We start from the raw sequence: 21,018 nt of genomic DNA on the forward strand, positions 1-21,018 counted from the left end.
TTTTTTTTTCCTTAGATTCCATATATATGTGTTAGCATATGGTATTTGTTTTTCTCCTTTTGACTTACTTCACTCTGTATGACAGACTCTAGGTCCACCCACCTTACTACAAATAACCCTACCTTTCTTTCTTAACATCCTGTAAACTTACTGAAAGTGGAAGGTGCCTATTTGCTGACGTGAAGATGGTGAAAATGTCAGTAGGCTGGTCACAATGGCCTAAGACGAAGCCCCCGCGACTGTAACATGGGAACTGTATTTAGGACTGCTAGAAGGAGGTCATACTAGAATATTTGCCCAAAGCTTATTCGCGAATGTTGGAAGCCTGCGTGAACGCGTGTCTGAGTACGTAATTATATTTAGAATGATATTTGCGGACTACACACCCAAATGATGGCACATATATGAAGCTTATCTGAAACTCCCTGTCTCTGTATGGAGACCTGCTGTCTGCCCCCCGCCCCGCTCTCCGCGCATTGAGGGGTAGACAGCCCCTGGGCATCAGCAGATCTAAGCTGCCTGGCAGCACTCATGGGACCCAGAGCAGCCAGCAGACCAAGGCGCCTGGTTCGCCGAGCGGAGCCCAGGACGGAAGGCCACTGATGTGTGTGTGTCCAGCTCCCCAGGGCCAGCTGGACAAAGAGCCCAGGCCTTTTGTCTCTTTGGCTTTGTTGCCTCATCTGGGTAGGGAGGGCCAGAGCGAGATGACCCCCGAGACCTTGTACAGCCGCACGACGTGCCCCTCTGAGCATGCCGTGTCTGCTTCTGCACTAATCACAGACCCAGCAATTGAAAATCAGTGCCGGTGACCTGTTCTCACAACAGAAAGAAATGAGATTTGCACAAAATTGACGTCAGGTTAACGAGCATTAAGATGAGGACGGTAACTGCAGGCTTCGAGTTGCGCCAAATGAGGCCTCAGGTCGTACAAGACTTTCCAGACGTCCGAGGAGGCCTCCTCGGGGCCGTGTAGGGCTCACAGGGGACTCACCAGGCGGGAAACAGTCGTGCGGCCGAGTTTACAGGGTCCAGCTCACACGCAGACAAAGTCTACAGAGTCTGCAGGAAACCGAGGGGCACCCGGGAATCCCTTGCACGGCTACCTAGGTCGGCACCTCGGTGGGGCAAACGTGCACCTGCGACCGCGGGACTGGTGTCAGAAAAGGCGGTGGTTCCTGGGCTTTGGCCCCAGACGCCGTCTCCGAGCAGTCGCGTAAGCCGGAAAGCGTGGCTCGTGCCTGAGCGTCGCGGGGGCGTGTAGGGGACGCGTTGTGATTACGCGGGCCACACCAGCAACATACTGAAAAGTGATTTTGTTTCTCTCTTTGCAGAGGAAGAGGGCGGGGACCTGGTCCAGCCGGGCATCAGCTTTCCGGGGCCGGCCGAGGAGGATCTAGGTAGAGTACACACCAGTGCTGCACAGAGCAGACGGGCGTTCCAGGCGGGGGGCACGTGCACGTCCGTCACTGGTGACCCTCCCCCACAAGATGTTTTAAGTCTACATTCGACTTTACGGGGTCCTCATGAGAACTAAGTAGGATGCGGTGAAATTTTTTTAAGTAGCGGTTTGTAAACATTAGGGACGATCTAGGTGAGAACACAGTTGCTCCAGATCATCCCAGATCAATCTTTCAGGCAGTTATTTACATAATTAATATTATTAATGAGTAAAGCTGCATTAACGTAATTGAGACCTGTCCGCACATGTAGAACGGCACATCTCTCCTTCCCTCCTTTGTCACTAAACCCTAAGTCAGTCAAAGGGAGGGAAAAGCTTTTTTATTTGCATTTTTCTCAGGTAACTCTGTTACTTGACATAAACCAGCTGATCTCTCCAGGCAGGCCCAGCTGCATGTGGCTGGGGTGCTGAGTGCAACTCTATGCTTTCTTCCAAGGAAGCTCCAAGTTACTACCACATTCTGTTTTCCCCAGCGCTCGTTGAAATCACACAGAAATTTTATCTGTATGCTGCCACAGACACAGTGAAGCTGGAGCTGGATTTGGCCGTCACCATTTGACAGGGCGTTGGGCTTACATGAAACGGGGCAGATGCTCCTTTAGAAATGGGGAGTGCTGGATAAATTCAGCATCAAACGGCTGGAGGAAATCCACATGGAATGTAACTGAGAAAAGACACCCTCTCCGTGGCTCTGGGTTCCTGGCCCTGCACTTCACATGGTATCCGCCAGCCTCAAAGACTTCCAGCTGCCTTCTCAGCTTCGGCCGGCCATCTGCTGTGACCGCGCAGAGGTTGTCTTATGGATCATAAGCTTGATTTCTATTTAAATTCGAATTTGTCTTACTTTATATCGGCTCTTTAGCCAGTGAATCTGTTGCTCATTTGACTGGCTCAAAGAATGATATTGAAAATCACAGGAGTCCTTTTGTGTAAAGCTGTGCTTTCTTTTAAAGGAGATTAGAACCAAAAAGAGTTTGCTTTTCAGTGTAAAATTATGAAACCAGGTATAGTCCTAAAAGAATGACAGTATATTATCCACTATGATTGAGTTAGAAATTTATTTCTAACTTGCCAGTCTAACCAGGCCTTTCTCTACTTGGAAATAGGCCAGTAAAATTATGTTTACTCTTTATTTAGAAGGAATACTGGCTATCTCATTGGAATAAGCATGCGTTATTTTTTGTTTCGCTCTGTGAAGCTTCGAAATGAATGGATGACTCATTTGACTTCCGTTGCGCGAGACTTTGACAATAGCTCACCTGCATTAGCACTGGGTCTAAGATTTTTCAGCATCACAGTTGTGTCTGTGGCACCAGTTCTTTTCTGTGACAGGCTTTTAGAGTGAGGGGGACCTGCCAAAACCTAAGACCTGTGCATCCTGAGGCCACGTTTCCATCTCCGTGGCAGCAGGAACCTGAGGCTGACTCAGGGGCTGCCGTCCACCTCTGGACAGCACGCGGCCCTCGGGGTGCTGTCTCACCTGGGCTGGCACAGCCCGAGGGCACCGAGGGCCTGGCTTTAATTCTTGGGGGGGGACACCTAGAGGTGTAATTGCTTTGTCCTATGGTAATTCTATTTTAAAATTTTTTTAGAAGCCACCATCATGTGTAGGGACAGAAAGTACTTAGTGAGCCGTTCCTACAGTGTGGACATGAGGTGATGGTTGGTGGTTATAATGAGAACGGTCCGATTTTAAAGGACTTGGGAAGAAACTGACAGGAGGATTTGGTGACGTTGGCTACAAAGGAGTTCTCGAAATGTTGCCCAGTTTCCCACTTGTGGGTGGTGAGTGGGCGGCGGTGGGTTCTGATGGGAAGGGGAAACCCTACATCAGCTGTCGGGCAAGGCAGGATGGAGCCAAGTAGCCAGTGGACCGGCCAGTGGACTTAGCACCGAGGTGCCCCCGCCAGGTGCATTCGCACTGGGGTCCAGGGATCTTGAGTAGCCCCTTCGCTGAAACATGCGGGTCAAGCTGCCTGTCGTGGGTCACTGTCACCTGGGGGGCATGCACATACTGGCCCCTGGTGGGCTTATTATCTAGAAAAGTTCCCTCTGTGATTCTAACTCACACCTCGGGTCAGGGATGCTGATGTAAAGTGCGTGAAAGGATAATTTATAGGAAGGTTTAAAAAAAAGAAAAGGAAGGAAGGAAGGAGCTGGGGGGAGGGGAGGAAGGGTGGAGAGAAGGACAGAAGGTATGAGTTATGTTCCCAGTGTTATTACAATAACTAGTTGGGAGCATTTTATTTTCCAAGCTGGGTTTTCCAGTTTCCTTATCTCTGAATCGAGAGGGTGAAAGTGGACAGGTTTTTAACATCTCCTCCGAGTCTCTGATTCTACCGTCCCACATTAAAATTAAAAATGCTTTATAATGATGTTAATGCTCTTGCAGTAAAATGAGTCATTGTCATTTACAGAACACTGAGGGACGTTTTGCAGCCTGAGAGGAGGCTAAAGGCATAAAACAATGCAGGAACATTTGCCTCTGGTCCCGTTCAAAATACCAATCTTTTTTTTTTTTTTTTTTTCAACTGGCCTCAGTATCTAAAAACTCCAAGGAAAGGTGAGTGACATTTACTGAAAACCCTAAAATCTTCTTTAGTGACAGACAAATGAGAAGGCATAAAACAAGGAAGGAACATTTGCCTCTGGTCCCGTACAAAATACCTATTTTTTTTTTTTTTTTTTTCAACTGGCCTCAGTATCTAAAAACTCCAAGGAAAGGTGAGTGACATTTACTGAAAACCCTAAAATCTTCTTTAGTGACAGACAAATGAGTAAAGTCATCTTTTTAGAAGTGAGTAGTATCACACCCCATGCCCTTGCCATTAACAATTCCATTTTAGAGCACTGACATTCTCTGAAGCTCATAGGGTGTAATGTATGAAAAGTAATTTTATGATGAGGAAAATGGCCATGGAACAGAGGAAGATAAAGAAGGTTTCTATGAAATTAAAGTCAGTGATAAAAGTGGATTAATGCAGCACGTTCAAAATGACTACAGTGGAAGAGAAAACCCACTTTTTCCAGGAGAAACATTTTGAGGGAAGACCCTCAGACACACTGAAATTAAATTGCCCTACCAGTAATTTTTGTGTCATTGGCTCATTTATAGGAGATGTGATCGCTAATAATGGGTTTTCTTCATTCCCGCGAATGTTAAATTTAAGTCAGTTGTAAAGAGTTGGTAATTTACAAGCATTTATGAGGACTGTTCTGTTGAACCAAATTTTGCACTGGCAAGTCAGTTGCAAACTGAAATGAAAAAAGGGAGACAAAATGAAATGATCAATTAAAGAATATTAGGCAGATATTATACGAGACACAGCACGGAGAAAACGGACACACTATGTAATTTTTAAAATACCTGAATATAAAATAATACCTGCCAATACTTAAAGCCTTCTTCAGGACAGGCACATGTTGTGAGAATATTTTTATATAAAGGATGTTAGATGGCGTCGTTTGACGTCTGCACACCATCTAACTGCATGAATGTCTCAAAGTACTTATAATACGTAACTCATTTTAAAAGAACTCCCCTTTTAGACATTTATTTTTGTGTCCTTTTATTAACACCCCTACACGTACGTATAGATGTGTAACTCTGTAACTTGAGGGGCGTCCACACTTACCTCCTTCAGGGAAATTTCTAGAAGTTTCTAGACATAGTGGACACGGTGCCTTGCCAAGGTTCTGTCTGGACAGTAACAATGTATCTATTTACTGCCTCCCTCCATCCTCCCTCCTCCACAGCGGAGACCCCTCAGCACGGACAGCTCCCTCCTACCCACCTGCCCCTTGGGGATCCTGACACCCCTCGGGGAACGCTCCTCCCAGCGTGTGACGTCGAGTCCCTGTCACGTGCTGCAGGGGAGGGAAGGTCACATGCCAGCTAGTCAAGGGGACAGTCCAAAAGATGTATTTTATTTGACAATTTAACGTTAAAACTTTGTACAAACAAATCAAAATCAGTTTTAAAGCTACTAACACGTGTCTGTAGAACTTAGGAGACTGGGATTTTTCGTCTAGATTTCTGGAGTGCACTGCCTAGCTTTTATGCTAAATATCAGTGTTTAACTTGTACAGTTTCCAAGCCTGGCTGCTGCCAAATGAATTACGGTACCTTCTCTCGTGTCGGTTCCCTTCCTCACACAGTAAATCTTTATCTGATGCATTCACGCCTCCATCAGTGCGTGTGTGGCTTTGTCTTACTACATTTGGGCTACTGTGAAAGAAAAAAAATGCCACAGACTGGGGGCTTATAAACAGCAGACATTTTCTTCTCCCAGTTCTGGAGGCTGGAGGTCCAAGATCAGGGTGCTGGCAGATTCGGCATCTGCTGAGGACCCTCTTCCTGGCTCACAGGCAGTGTCTTCTCCCTGTGTCCTCACGTGGAGGAAGGGCTGGGGGCCCTGTGGGGTCTCTGTTAGAAGGACACTAATCCCATCCTGGGGGCCCCACCCTCATGACCTCTCACCTCCTAAAGGCCCCTCCGACACCATTACTTTGGCGGTTGGGAGTCAACACATGAATTTTGGGGGAACACAGACATTCAGTCTATAGCAGATTTCACTCAAACAACAATTACTGAGTGTTTTCTGCCCTGAAGGATGCACCCACGTACATGACCAGCTAGCTCCCTGACCCAGCGGCCTCCACACGCTGAGGAGTTAGAAAAAACCAAGTGCGTCACTGCTGTGTGTATAAGAGAAAAGGAATTCAGTGCAGGTAGAGAGGCACTGACAATACTCTCTATACTGTGACCAAAATCAAATTGCTGCAGACTAGGGACCCAGAGAGCCTGCTGAGCAGGGCGGCTTCAGCTGGGGTCCCAGGGACGAGCAGGTTTCCAGACACAGAGGAGCTGTAAGGCCGTTCCTGCTGCCAAACACCTGAGCACCGAGGGGGGCACGCGTCAGGACCCGCACCTTTCCAGGGGTCTGGGGGCGGGCAGGGAGGGCCGCGTGGGCGCAGGGTCGCCCCTGAACTCTATTCAGCACGTCCATCAGGGCAGCGTGTGAACTCAGGACCTTAAGGATGCATTCTGAAAAACCGTGCTCTAGTGATGGACCCAGATGCTGGCCTGCGCGGGGCTCCTCCTGGAAGGTGCGGGGTGATGGGGGTCTGTACCAAGGCCCCTCCCGCCAGGGCTTCTGAAAAGTCACAGGGTGACCGCAGGTCTGGAGCGGCGGGACCAGACAAGGTGCCCGGTGTGTAAATACCTGATGATCAGGAGTCAGACGCTGTCCCACCCTCCGGCTTCTGCAGATGGAGAGAAACAGGCTCGTGTGGAACATGAGGGGCTGTGAGCCCGACCCAGGGCTGCCGGGGATGCATCAGTGGTCGAACCAGCGGAATCACCAGGCCCACAGGGAGGGGACAGACAGGCCTCGGAGGGAGGAGAAGCTCAGGAGAGGGTAGGAGAGGGACTCTCACGGTGAAGTCCACCAGCTGTATCCCATTCAGTCAGCTCCGGACCGGGGTTTCTCAGCCCCAGTCCTGCAAACCTGGAGGCTGCTTTCCATCCAGGAGGCTGCTCTGAGCCTCCCCCAAACCCCAGGCAAACACGGCCACACGTGCCCTTGGACAGAGCAACCCTCACAGAGAACTGTGCTTCCAGACCCTCCCCTGAACAGCACGAAAATTGGGGGATTTCAGTAAAAAAATAATGCAGAAAACAAGGAGAGACTTAACTCCCAAGATTACATTTTGGCTTTGAAATCATTTTTTTTTAAACCACAAAGTATCAATACTAATCAAAAAGTAGCTAGATGAATTCATTCTGAGTAAAATAAGCCTTTTTTTTTGCAAACTGTACCTCAAGTTTGTTTCCTTCCAGTTTTATTGAGATATAATTAACACACACCACTCTATAAGTTGAGGTGTACAGCATAATGATGTGACCTACACACATCGTGAAGTGATGACCCCAGTAAGTTTAGTGAACATGCATCATCCCGTATAGGATACAAAAGAGAAGAAATAGAAAAAGTATTTTTCCTCGTGGTGAGAACGTTTAGGATTTACTGTTAACAACATTCCTGTGTAACACACAGCAGTGTTGCTTCTGTTTATCATGCTGTGAATCAGCCCTAGTTCTTAGTCATCTTGTAACTGAAAGTTTGTACCTTTTGACCCCCTCTCTCACCATGCAAAGATACGACATTATTATTGACCGTGTTCGCCACACTGTAGGTGTCACGCCCATGACTCATTTATCTTGTAACTGGCAGTCTGTCCCTTTTAATCTCCCGCACCTATTTCTCTCCTCCCTTCTCCCCTCCCCTGTGACAACCACCTGTTTGCTCTCTGTATCTATAACTCTGTTTTGTTATATTTATTTGTTTTTTGTTCATTTATTTTTTAGATTCCACATATGTGAGATCATTTAGTAATAGTCTTTCTCTGTCTGACTTATTTTTACTTAGCACAGTATCCTTTAGGTCCGTTCATGTTGTCACAGATGGCAAGATTTCATTCTTTTTTACGGCTGAGTAATATTCCATTGTGTGTGTGTGTGTGTGTGTGTGTGTGTGTGTGTGTGTGTGTGTGTGTGTGTATACTACATCTTCTTTATTCATTCTTCTGTCGATGGACACTTATGTTGCTTCCATGTCCTGGCTATTGTAAATAATGCCGCAGTGAACATTGGGGTGCATGTGCCTTTTCAAATTAGTGTTTTCATTTCCTTGGGATAAATACCCAGGAGTAGAATTCATATGGTAGCTCTATTTTTAGTTTTTTAAGGAACCTCCATACTGTTTTCCATAGCGGCTGCACCAATTTACATTCCCACCATCAGTGCACAAGGGTTCCCTTTGCTCCACGTTCTCACCAACACTTATTTCTAGTCTTTTTGATGACGGCCATTCTGACAGGTGTGGGATGATATCTCATTGAGGTTTTAATTTGCATTTTCCCGGTGATTAATTGTCTGGAGCATCTTTTTATGTACCCGTTGATAAAATCAGCATTTCAATATGGGATTATGGCAAAATAGAATCACATTGGGCTCAGAGCTTGATAACTCAGTGGAGGTTGGACTTGGGTCTAGAGGACAGTGTGTAGATGTCACAAGGGTGCAGTGATGTGAGGTCAGAAGAGGTGCCAGGGACCCGGTGAGGACGCTGGGCTTGTCTAGTGGCCGAGGATAAGGAGACCCCAGCTGCCATGTGCTTCTTGCTGCTGGAGACCCAGCCAGACTCAGGGGGCGTCTCCTCAGCCCCACCTCCTGATTCTGTCCAGATGCTCTTGCGTCTGCAACACACCCGCTCGCTCTCTGGTCCATTCCTGCAGAAATCCGTCTGTCTTAAAGGAAGCAAGTATTTCCACACGTGCATTTGTCTTTGTATACACACGCACACCCATGCAAATTTGAGTAACACGGGAAGTCTTCATTTCACCTTTCAAAGCCATTCCTCCTGAAATGACACTTCTGCTGCAATAGCGCCTCAAGCCGTCAGCTTCTACGACAAGTAAGCGACGGCCTTTGTGCTGGGTGACATGGTCTTGGGTGGAGGCAGATCCCGGCAGGAAGGGAGGAAGGTGACGGATGAGCCATCTAATCAGAGAAGAGACCATCCGCCGAATGGGCCGTTTGCTGAGTCAGCATGTAATTTTCATTTCATTTCCTATCTCTCATGTTTATGTTTACATGACACTGATTGTAAAACCGTGGGCTGCAACCCATTCAGTGGGTCATGAATTCAAGTTACTGGGTCGCTACCAGCAATTTTTTAAGTAAAAAAAAGAACAGGAAAGTATGGAATGTACAGAGTAGAAAATATCAAAGCGCATCACACATAGTAGGGCAAGTATCGCTGAAGGAAACATCAGGGGTGTGTGTGTGTGGACTAGGTGCCAATGTACAAGGCATCTCGTGTGTGGGACACAAGGCATGTGGGCAGGAAGCTGCTGGCAGAGTTGCACCCTGTAGAACCGGGCGGGAGATGAGAGGGATCCTGCCATGGGGGTTGGACAGAAGCACAGAGGCAGCCCCGAAGCCCTCGCATCCACCTAATTTCACTGTGCCTTTGATTCCTTGTTTATTACAAATCAAGGGGAAGCCATAAGGGGACTTCCAACCTCCGGGGATTATTAGGATGATTAAACCCAAAAGTATAAGACCTTAGCAAGCTTTATTAGCATTTGATGCACGTTAGCTTTCATCATCTTTACTGTCACCCTTGTGATCGTCATGACCACTCTGCCGTCACCCGCCCGCCTTCACTAATCCAAGCGTGAAAGAGCGAGGGAGGTGTAGGTGGAGATCGTATACGGGAAGATGGGCGCCAGCTCCCGGACGGACGTCTGGTTTCCTCAGTGTTAGTCTAGAACACGATGTCCGTGGCTACAAAATTTGTATGCAGATTGCAAAAGCTGAAAACACGGATTCCAAGACTGCTCTTTGATTCTGAAGATTTGTGCGCGTGTAAGGGTTCGCCGCTTCAACTGCAGGAGGCTCACAAGCACACGTGCATTCAAACGTGAGTCCAGAAGCCATCCAGAGATGTGCTTGTCTTGTCGAGTGGATGCAGAATTAGGTAGAAACGGGGCGGCGTGCTGATCTTTTGGGGTGTTAGTGCCTGTGAAGTCTGGCATCCAGGATATAGGAAATGAACGGTCAGCTGGCAGAGAAGAGAGCAGAATTATCTGACCCGGTGTTGGGCTTCTAGACGGACTCTGTAGTTTGTGAAAAATGAAAGGGTAGCAGATGCCCTGGGCTCTTGAGAAATTTTACCAATATTCCATTTTTATGGTCGTCATCAAGAGTGAGATGGCCCTTGGCAATGCAAGGGACCAAATGGGAGAGGAGCGGGAAGGGAACTTGGGTGTCTCCAAGGACCCCTGCGGAGCTCCTTTCTCCTGCTGGGCACCTAGCCCAGTGAGTTGAACCCTACGGCATCCTCAGTGCTCCTGTGCGGGACCTGAAGCCCACAGAGGTCAGCGATTGAACTGGGTCTCTGATGAATCAGCAGCCACTCTGGCTCTGAGCTAAGCCAGGGTGGGATCTTCCTTCCCCAGGAAACCAAAATATCCTATATCCGGTCCAGTGTATCTAGTTCATTGTATTTGACACCTGAAATTGAATTGTTAACGTAGTTGATAATAAGTTGCACCCAGAATAAACATAGAACCAACAGGTATATGTGACTGCATATGTTTATCTGCTTGACCGGTTGGATTCAGGAATTGGATGCATGTCTGTATTTGTTCCAGCTTCTCGACCAGAAATTGCTCTCCAGGCCATGACTTAATTCAGCAGAAAACCTTTGTTATATACAAGCGTCCCTACTTACACCACAAAATGGAGCTGAAAAGTGTTTCCACAGATGAGGGTATTCCTTGGGATGACGGCTGTATAGTCTATGACAGTGTGCCACATGGACAAATTTGAACCCCAAAGTCTGTTTAGTAATTTAAAAGAGAAACATTATGCTTCGTCTTATCAAAATGGAATAAAGAGCATGCATATTTTGTGTCAGTTTTAGCTCTCCCAGATCACAGATTTGATTCAAATAAATGCTAGCTGTAAATAACATTAAACTTGTAACTAACAATGTTGCAGAAGGCTCCTTGCCTCAGTGCCCCTTGCACCTGCTCTGTGTCACCCAGGCAGCAGGGTGAAGGCTGGGGGCCCACTCACCTGCACCCCGCAGCTCCGGTGCTGCAGCGGGAGAGCCCTGGGTGGAGAGCCTGCAGTGAAACTCCATATGCAAATTGCAGAAAGCAGACACTTAGTTACCTTATAGGACAGGAATATGACCTAATACACACAAATTTTAACTATAACAAAGCCCTGTAGACTAAAAATAACCCAGGAATTGTATTATACTTACCTTGACAATATAATCAAAGTTGTTTATTTCACACAGTTTCCTAAACAGAACACCACTATTCCTGCAAATTGTTATTAACTTACCAGAGGTTAGGGATGGAGGCTGTATCCATGGGTGTATGGGAATTCTTCCTTGAGCCTTAATGCATTGATACTTTAGCGTCTAGTTTTAGAAAGTTACAGCCCCAAACCCTCGGGTTCCCCCACGTGCCTCACCGCATACTCTTAAGTGAAGCCAAAACTCACAGCAAACCAAACAACAAAGCACCCACACTCAAAGTTATTAATAATTAAAAACAAATGACGTAGTGATCGGTCTTGTCAAGCAATCTCCTTGCTGAAAATTCTGCAAACCAGCTGATTGCAAATACCCATGCCCACTAGCTCACTGCCATGGCCGTGAAGGGGAGACCAGGAAACTCTAGTATCTTTTACTCGTTCATCTGAAGACTCAGTAGACAAATTGTATGTATGTTACTAACATTTTCTAAAGAGGAGTCGACATCCAAGTTTCTAATCTGGCTTCCCAGTGACCCTGGCTCTGGCCTGGGAGGTGAGCATGCAGCTGTGCTGTTCTGACCGTACACATTGGCATCTCAGGGGTGGCGTAGAGAGGGGGGACAGGAGCGTCCACACGGCCCCAGGCCCCAGCCTGTGCAGAGTTATTACAGAGATGCAATCCCTGTATCCTCCAGCCCAACAGCAATAGGAGGAGGGAGGGAGGAAGAAAGGCATTGTATTGTCACAGGGACATTAGCTGTCACCAACACCAGCTCTCTGTGTACGCACCAGCCTCTCGTAACCCAGTGTACCCCCACCTCCGAGACACAGATACGGGCTGGAGACTGACGAGACAGAGTTCCTGAACCCAAAAATGATGGCAAGACTTCCCAACCTCATCTGCAGCAAGGCCTGGGAGCTACCGCCTTCCTCAACAAAAGCTCCTATAGTTACACTCCAGTCCTCAAAACTAGAAGGCACACTCTTTAGTAAATAATCGTGGAACCAGGGGAAGTTACAGAACCCATGCGGAGAGGTCAGGGCCCCCGTCTCCCAGTACCCTCCCATGCTCGCATCGTGATAAACAGCACAGCATCTAACTCTGCAGAGCTCAGAGGTGCAGCCAGCCAGCACCCCAGTCAAGTGTTTATTGAAACCCCGCTGCGTACAAAATGCTGTTTAGATGTTGAACCAAAAGACGCAAATAACTCTACATATTCTCTCAAATTCTTTGGTACTTTTAGGCCGTGCAGGGTGTTAGATTTGCCTTAACCAAGCACGTCTGGGTGTCTCCCTGCAGAGAAGGGCTACGCAGGCATCCTGTGGGCATTGCTGAGTGGGGAGCGGGAGACGTGGGGCTGGTCCCGAATTAGACAGTGAGCGGGGAGGAAGTGGAATCGGAGGGGACGAAAGTGTCCATAATTAGTCAGAAATAAGATTCTCTGTCCACTACAAGATGTCCTCTCCCTGCCCGATTTGAAATTCAACCCTCATTTTTTTGCTTACACCAATCTTCCCAGAAGGCCGCGTACACCCTACAAAGTGAGGTTTATTCCGAGCAGCCCAGAGATTTTTGAATTTCATGTACATGTTTTCTGCTTTTTTTATATATATGAATTTACTTATTTATATTTGGCTGCGTTGGGTCTTCATCGCTGCCCGCGGGCTTTCTCTAGTTGCGGCGAGCGGGGGCTACTCCTCATTGCGGCGCGCGGGCTTCTCATTGCGGTGGCTTCTCTTGTTGCGGAGCACGGGCTCTAGGTTCACGGGCTTCAGTAGTTGTGGCACGCGGGCTCAGTAGTTGTGGCGCGCGGGCTTAGTTGCTCCGCGGCATGTGGGATCTTCCCGGACCAGGGTTCGAACCTGTGCCCCCTGCATTGGCAGGCGGATTCTTAACCACTGCGCCACCAGGGAAGCCCTGTTTTCTGCTTTCTATTACTCATCGCACAGAATCTGCAAGTGCATTTGAAACTCCATTTTTAAAACTCGATGAAATGAAATGTTATAAAGTTTAGTGTGGTTGCAACTGTATCAGAGAAGAGTGAAAACAATTTATGCTGGGTAGGAGGATGCAACAGGGATACACGACAAGAGCACTCATGCCTGAGTAAATGGTAGACGTGTGGGTCTGGGGAACCTGGGTGGCACCTGGGTCTACACTGAACGGGCCGGTCTGGAGTTCCAGGCTCTGCTTAAAGCACTTCACTTGTAGGACTGTTTTATTTGTCCTTCCCCCCGATCCCCGCCGCCACCCCGTGGCTGGCGTGGCTCCCGTCTCATGATAGGGGGGTGGGAGAAGGTGCAGTACCCCGGATGTGGGCACTGGCGCTGCAGCCTGGGAATCAGGTGATGGAGAAGAGCTGGGTGAGGGCCCGAGGAGGGACAGGGGCGAGGACCACGCACGGATGACACAGAGTCTGGATCACGTGGGGACGGTGACACATCGGGGTGGGACGAGGGCATCTAGCTGGACAGCTAGGGCAGAAGCCGTAGAGGATTATCGTGTGCATGGATGGTGGCTGAACCCACGTCGGGCGTGAAAGTCTGCCCAGCTCAGGTGTCGTCCTTCCATTTCATACGAAGAAGGTCCCAGCGTGAGAGACTTGCACGGGTGGCCACCAGGGAGGAGAAGGGAGAGACCAGGTCTCTGTCCCTTCCGCAGAGAGAGACACAGCATGGCGGGCAGTGCACACACACGCACTCATGTGCGCACACACGTGCACACACATGCACATGTACACGCACACATGTGCGCAGAAATACAATGCACGTGTGTGCAGAGACACCTATACACATGCATGCATACATGCGCATGTACATGCACACACAGAAGCACACACGAGCACGTGCACATACATGCACACACACACTCGTGCACACACATACACATGTACATGCACACATGTGCGCAGAAATACAATGCACGTGTGTGCAGAGACACCTATACACATGCATGCATACATGCGCATGTACATGCACACACGAGCACGTGCACATACATGCACACAGACACAGGATCACATTCGTGCACACGCACCGGGCAGTGCACACACACGCACTCATGTGCGCACACACGTGCACACACATGCACATGTACACGCACACATGTGCGCAGAAATACAATGCACGTGTGTGCAGAGACACCTATACACATGCATGCATACATGCGCATGTACATGCACACACGAGCACGTGCACATACATGCACACAGACACAGGATCACATTCGTGCACACGCACGTGCCGGGGCCAGGGTGAGCGGCTGCAGGTGTGGGGAAGCCGCCACGCCCAGCGTGAGGGCCAGGAGCAGCCGCGATTGCCGGGGGCGCTGTGAAGGAAGCCCCCAAGGCCCCGGAGGGGGGTGCACGTCATGTGGGCGCTGAAGGGCACGTGCTGCAGGGGTCGGCGGCGTGTGTTTCACCCTGAGCACAGGGCAGACGCGCGTCTGGAAGTGACAGCGGCCCCTGCGAGCCCCCAGAGGGCCCCTTGCACGTATTTTGTGGGGCCCACGTGATGTTCTTTAAACCAAGTGAGCAAACAAACGGGAAACAAAAAGGGAGCTTTTCCTTCATCGTCCAGATTTCTGGCTTCATTAGGGCGAGGGTGAGGGCCGGCACCGCCAGGAAGCGTTTGCACGGGCCAGCGCGCCCGCGGCACCCGCGGGGCCCGAGCACCAGCGCTCTGCACTCACCCCACCCCGGCGCCACGCAGGCGAGGCCGGCCTGAGCGGGTGGCGGCCACGGCGGCCACTTGAGGTTGGACCAGCCAGCAGCTTGGATAGGCTTCCTGCGCACGGGAGGTCCCGGAGCCGTGAAAGTTGTGTCTGGTTTTGTCTCTGGAAGAACCGTGCTTGGGGCCTGGGGGTGGATTCTGGCAGCCACGTGGAGGAAGGGGGGTGGTAGTCTCGGTCCTCTGGGCTTCCACAGCAGGACACCGTCGGCCAGGCCCCTTAGACGACTGACATTCGCTTCTCCCAGTTCTGGAGGCTGGACATCCAAGGTCAAGGTGATTGCAGATTTGGTGTCCGCTGAGGCCTCTCCTGGTTCACAGACGGCGTCTTCGTGTTGTGTCCTCACGTGGGGGAAGGGCTGGGGGCTCTCGGGGGTCCCTTTTATCAGGACTCTGATCCCATTTGTGAGGCCTCCACCCTCAGGACCACATCAGCCCCCAAAGCCCCCGCCTCCTGACCAGGGAGAAGCCGGACATCTGCGGGGTCTGGGACCTATTTGGAGCAGTCAGACCTGTAGCGATGGGAGAAAGACAGGACCCACAGGGTGAGCGCAGAGGCCACAGTAGAGGGGCCCACACCCCGTCCCCTACCCCCGGTGCACACGCCCCCTTACCCCCCTACTTCCACACCCGTCCCACTGCGTTTCTCCCCACCGTGTACCTGACTGACAGCACTGCCTGGGCCACCTCCAGGAAAGGGCAAGAGCCGCTCCTCTTAGCAAAGTACTAAGGAGCGCTTCTCTGCGTAGACGTCCCGGTGGGGGACCCTCCATCCCGAGGCAGCCGCGCCTGCTAGAAGAAGGGTTGCACCGTCTCTGGACATGACTGTCCTCGTCGGGACGGGAGGTGGCCTTTGCAAACCTCTCTTTGCTGTCACGCTTGGATTGTTGGTTGCATGAAAACCCGAGAAGTCAGTACCCACGTACTCGTTGCATCAAGAGCCACAAATCCGTGTTTCTTTCTCAAGAACAAGGCCTCACTTTGTAATACGGCCCCGGGTAGTGATGGAATATGGGTGGGGAATTAGGGGGCTTTGCCCCAAGTAAGCGTCCGGGGGCGGGGGCGTCGCAACTGGGAAATTGCCAGAAGGAACGCCCGGGTTCACAGCGACTCCCTAACTGAATTCCACTCAAGGCAGATGTGCAGACTGTTTTGTTGAAATGACATCAGTAGAAACATTTAGGAGTGATTAAAACTGATGGCCCTGCTCCATTACAGAGTCTGGTGTGTGTCAGACGGTGCTGATTTGGAGCCGCCCACAGATCCGTCCAGAATACTGAGCGTTCCCTTCCCGGGTTGGGTGGCTTGTCCACGGGACTGAGGCTCGAAATCGAGTCTGTTGCTGCCCTGCCCCAGCTGGACTGGCTGCTGCTCCCATATTGCATTCCGGTCGTAATGAGACCTGCCTGCTCCTTCCTCGTTTACCGGGACAGAGCCTGTTAGCTGTCGGGGGGTTTTGTTTGCTTTGCCTTCAAACTGTCTGATCTCTGGCTGTGGCAGACCAAGTCGAAGTTAAAAATGGACTTTTAAATCCACATTATAAAGGGAAGAAGCAAATACATACTACATGTCTGGGTGGTGTGGACGTAAGGTGTGTGGAATAGAGCTAGCTGACAATCACGTAACATTGGAGCTCCCGGCAAAGCTATTGTGAGGATACAATTATCCAATAAAGAAATTGAGTCTCAGAGTCAAGTTACTTGTCGAACTGCTGATCAGCTAGGAAATGACCTCAAGATGGTTTGGGCCCAGGTCTCCTGGCAGCTTTAGTGTTTCTGGAGGGTGTGGAGTCAGATAAAAACTTTTATTTCTCCTTTGGCTATTGACTGTGGATTTAAGTAAGTTATTGAATCTTTGAGCTTTACCTTTCTTAGTTTCCGAGCACTGTGATAGTAATGTGTAAATTCTATAAGGTTCTGAGAATCAGGCTAGGCCAACGTGAGATGTTTCTATTCTAGTCACCTTCTTCGGCCACTGAAAGAATCAACTGCATTAATTATCTGTTTTAATCATATGTATGTACATACACACGCACACACACACGTTAAGTATACGTCTGTGCATATATGCTTCACAGTGCTGGCTGATCCCTAAATACTTCGTAAAATGAATCCTTGCACCAGGGCCTATGGTCTTCCCACTGCTTTCCTGGCCAGGCATGGTGGAGGTCACTCAGGCAGAGCTGGGGAGGGGCTGAACTGGACTTGAGATCCAGACCCCAGGGTTCTGACCCATCCCCGCCTCGCCCTGCCTGTGACATGCGTGTTTTAAGTCGTGGTTTCGTTCTGTGGAGGGACGATGAGTCACCCTGGGGCGTCTCCACCTGCTCAGGCTGGGTCTGATGGAAGGAAGGGGGCTTCTGCACGGCCGGCACCATCCTGGGCCCCAGGCTGCGCACGGTGCAGGACCCCCTGTGCCCAGTGCAGCCGCCGGCGTCCTCAGGGGACAGGAGAAGAGAGCCGAGTGAGAAGGACTCACCGCGGCTGCGAAGACGGAGGAGGCCCAGCCCACGCGGGGCGGGGGGGTGGGGGGCCTCAGAGCTGGAGAAGGCGAGAAGCCGGTTCCCCGAGGAGCCCCCTGCCCCCCGCCCCCGCCCCGGGAGGACCCAGCCCTGCTGTTGTCTGGACTTTTCGCCCACTGGAATCTAGTTCAGATTTCTGAGCCCCGCAATCTAAGATAAAGCGTGTGTTGTCGCTTGGGAGGTTCTGTTTTGTTCGTTTTCAATTCATAGACTTTATTATTTGGAGCAGTTTTAGGTGTACAGAAAAGTTGAGCAGAAAATACAGAGTTCCCATAGATCAACCCCCCCCAGTTTCCCCTCTTATCAAATCTTGCATTAATGTGGTACATTTGTTATAGTTGATGAGCCAATATGGTTCCATTATTATTACAGATTATTAACTATAATTATTAACTGCAGTCCATGGTTTACATTAGGGCTCACCCTTGGTGTTGTACATTTCGTAGGTTTGTGAAATGTACAGTGTCATGTATCCACCATGACAGTGTCGTGCAGAGTAGTTTCACTGCCCTGAAAACCCTCTGTGCTCCACCTGGTCACCCCTCCTTCCAACCCTAAAACCCTAACAACCCCTGATCCTGATACTGTCTCCGTAGTTTTGCCTTTTCCAAAATGTCATGTAATAGTAATCATACAGGGTGTATCTTTTTCATACTGACTTCTTTCACTTAAGAATATGCATTTACGTTTCCTACCTGTCTTTTCATGGCTTGATAGCTCATTTCTTTTCATCACTGAACAATATTCCATTGTCTGCATGGCCCGTGGTTTGTTTATCCTTCCACCTACTGAAGGACATCTTGGATGCTTCCAAGTTTGGGGAATTGTGAATAGTCTCTAATTGTAAGTAAGTCTACCCTATCAGCTGTTTCGTTCCTGGATCATGTTTCTGGTAAAAACTCATTGTCTAACCCAAGGTCACCTAGATTATCTCCTATGTTCTCTTATCTTCTAGGAGTTTTATAGTTTTGCATTGAACATTTAGGTCTACAATCTATTTTGAGTTAATGTTTGTGAAAGGTGTAAGGTCTGTATCCAGATTCTTTTTTTCTTTTTGCCTGTGACTATCTACTTATTCCAGCACCATTTGTTTTCTTGTTTTGGGTGGGGGGGGGTTTTGGCCACGCCATGTGGCATGCAGGATCTTGGTTCCCTGACCAGGGATCGAACCCGCACCCCCTGCATTGGAAGCATGGATTCTTAACCACTGGACCGCCAGGAAAGTCCACCACCACCATTTGTTTTAAAAAAAAAAAAAAAAACACCTATTCTTTCTCCATTGAATTTCCTGTTCTCCTTTGTCAGAGATCAATGACTATATTTGTGTGGGTCTATTGCTGGGCTCTCTGTTCTGTTCCATTGATCTATTTGTCTGTTCTTTCACCAACACTACGCCATCTTGATAACTGTAGCTTGGTAGTGAGTCTTGAAGTCAGACAGCCGGTCCTCTGACTTTTCTGCCTCTCCTTATGAACTTTATAATTGGTGGTGTGTCATTATCCACAAAATAACCTGATGGGATTTTGACTGGGATTGAACTGAGTCTATAGACCAAGTAGTGAAGAATTGATATCATGACAATATTGAGTCTTCCAATATACATGGAATATCTCTTCATTTATTTAGATCTTGTTTGATTTCTTCCATCAGCATTTTGTAGTTTTCCTCATATAGATCTTGTATATATTTTATTAGATTTATGCTGCATTATTTCATTTTTTGTTGCCAATATAAATGGTTTTGTGTTTTTAATTTCAAAACCCTATTGCTCATTGCTGGTGTATAAGAAAGCAGTTAACTTATGAATATTAATCTTGTATCCTGCAACCTTGCTATAGTCACTTATTATTTCTAGGAATTTTTTAATTGATTCTTTGGGATTTTCTACATGGAAAATCATGTCATTTGCAAACAACAATGGTTTTGTTTCTTCCTTCCCAATCTGTATACTTCTTATTTCCTTTTTTTGTCTCGTTACATTAGCTGAGACTTCCAGTGAGATGTTGAGTAGGTGGTGAGAGGGGTCATCCTTACCTTGTTCCTGATCTTAACTGGAAAATGTCTAGTTCCTCACCATCAAGTATGGTATTAACTGTAGGTTTTTGGTCAATGTTCCTTATCAAGTTGAAAAAGTTCCCTTCTATTCCTAGTTCACTGAGAGTTTTTATCGTAAACGGATGTTGGATTTTGTCAAATGTTTTGTTGGCATCTATCAGTATGATCATGTGATTTTTTTTTTCTTCTTTAGCCTGTTGATGTGTGGGTTATATAATTGATTTGTTATTGAAGTATAGTTGATTTACAATATTGTGTTAGTTTTGAGTATACAGCAAAGTGATTCAGATAGATAGGTAGATAGATCGATAGACAGATAGGTAGATAATGTATTCTTTTTCAGATTCTTTTCCATTATAGGTTATTAAAAGATATTGAATATAGTACCCTGTGCTCTACAGTAAATCCTTGTTGCTTATTTATTTTATATATAGTAGTGTGTATCTGTTAATCCCATACTCCTAATTTATCCCTCCCCGACCCCTTTCCCCTTTGGTAACCATAAACTTGTTTTCTATGTCTGTGGTCTGTTTCTGTTTTGTAAATTAGTTCATTTGTGTCACTTTTTTTAGATTCCATATATAAGTGATATCATATGATATTTGTCTTTCTCTGTCTGGCTTACTTCACTTAGTATGATAATCTCCAAGTTCATCCATGTTGCTATAAATGGCATTATTTCATTCTTTTTATGGCTCAGTAGTATTCCATTGTATATATGTGCCACAGCTTCTTTATCCATTTATCTCTCGGCGGACATCTAGGTTGCTTCCATGTCTTGGCTGTTGTAAATGGTGCTGCTATGAACGTTGGGGTGCGTGTATCTTTTTGAATTATAGTTTTGTCTGGATATATGCCCTGGAGTGGGATTGCTGGATCATGTGGTAACTCTATTTTTAGTCTTTTAAGGAACCTCCATACTGTTCTCCATAGTGGCTGCACTAATTTACATTCCCACCAACAGTGCAGGAGGGTTTCTTTTTCTCCACACCCTCTCCAGCAACTATTATTTGCAGACTTCTTAATGATGGCCTTTCTGACCGGTGCGAGGTGATACTTCATTGTAGTTTTGATTTGCATTTCTCTAATAATTTGCAACGTCGAGCATCTTTTCATGTGCCTGTTGGCCATCTGTATATCTTCTTTGGAGAAATACCTAATTAGGTCTTCTGCCCATTTTTTGATTGGGTTATTTGGTTTTTGATATTGAGTTGTATGAGCTGTTTGTATATTTTGGAGATTAATCCCTTGTCAGTCGCATTATTTGCAAATGTTTTTTACCATTCTGTAGGTTGTCTTTTCATTTTGTTTATGGTTTCCTTTGCTTTGCAAAAGCTATAAATTGATTAGGTCCCATTTGTTTATTTTTTGCTTTTATTTCTTTTGCCTTGGGAGACTGATCTAAGAAAACAT

General features: G+C 47.9%; 1 protein-coding gene across 1 annotated transcript in view; it reads left to right on the plus strand.

Annotated features, from left to right (window-relative positions):
• The first annotated feature begins 1,339 nt into the window (after window positions 1-1,339).
• DLGAP2 (DLG associated protein 2) overlaps window positions 1,340-21,018 on the plus strand; it is a 149,115-nt gene continuing 129,436 nt past the window's right edge. Inside the window, exon 1 of the mRNA XM_024115796.1 lies at window positions 1,340-1,397. The gene's annotated coding sequence lies outside the window, so the exon portion shown is untranslated. The remainder of the gene's footprint in view (window positions 1,398-21,018) is intronic.

Source organism: Physeter macrocephalus, chromosome 20 (genome assembly GCF_002837175.3).
Source record: "Physeter macrocephalus isolate SW-GA chromosome 20, ASM283717v5, whole genome shotgun sequence".
NCBI lineage: Eukaryota > Metazoa > Chordata > Mammalia > Artiodactyla > Physeteridae > Physeter > Physeter macrocephalus.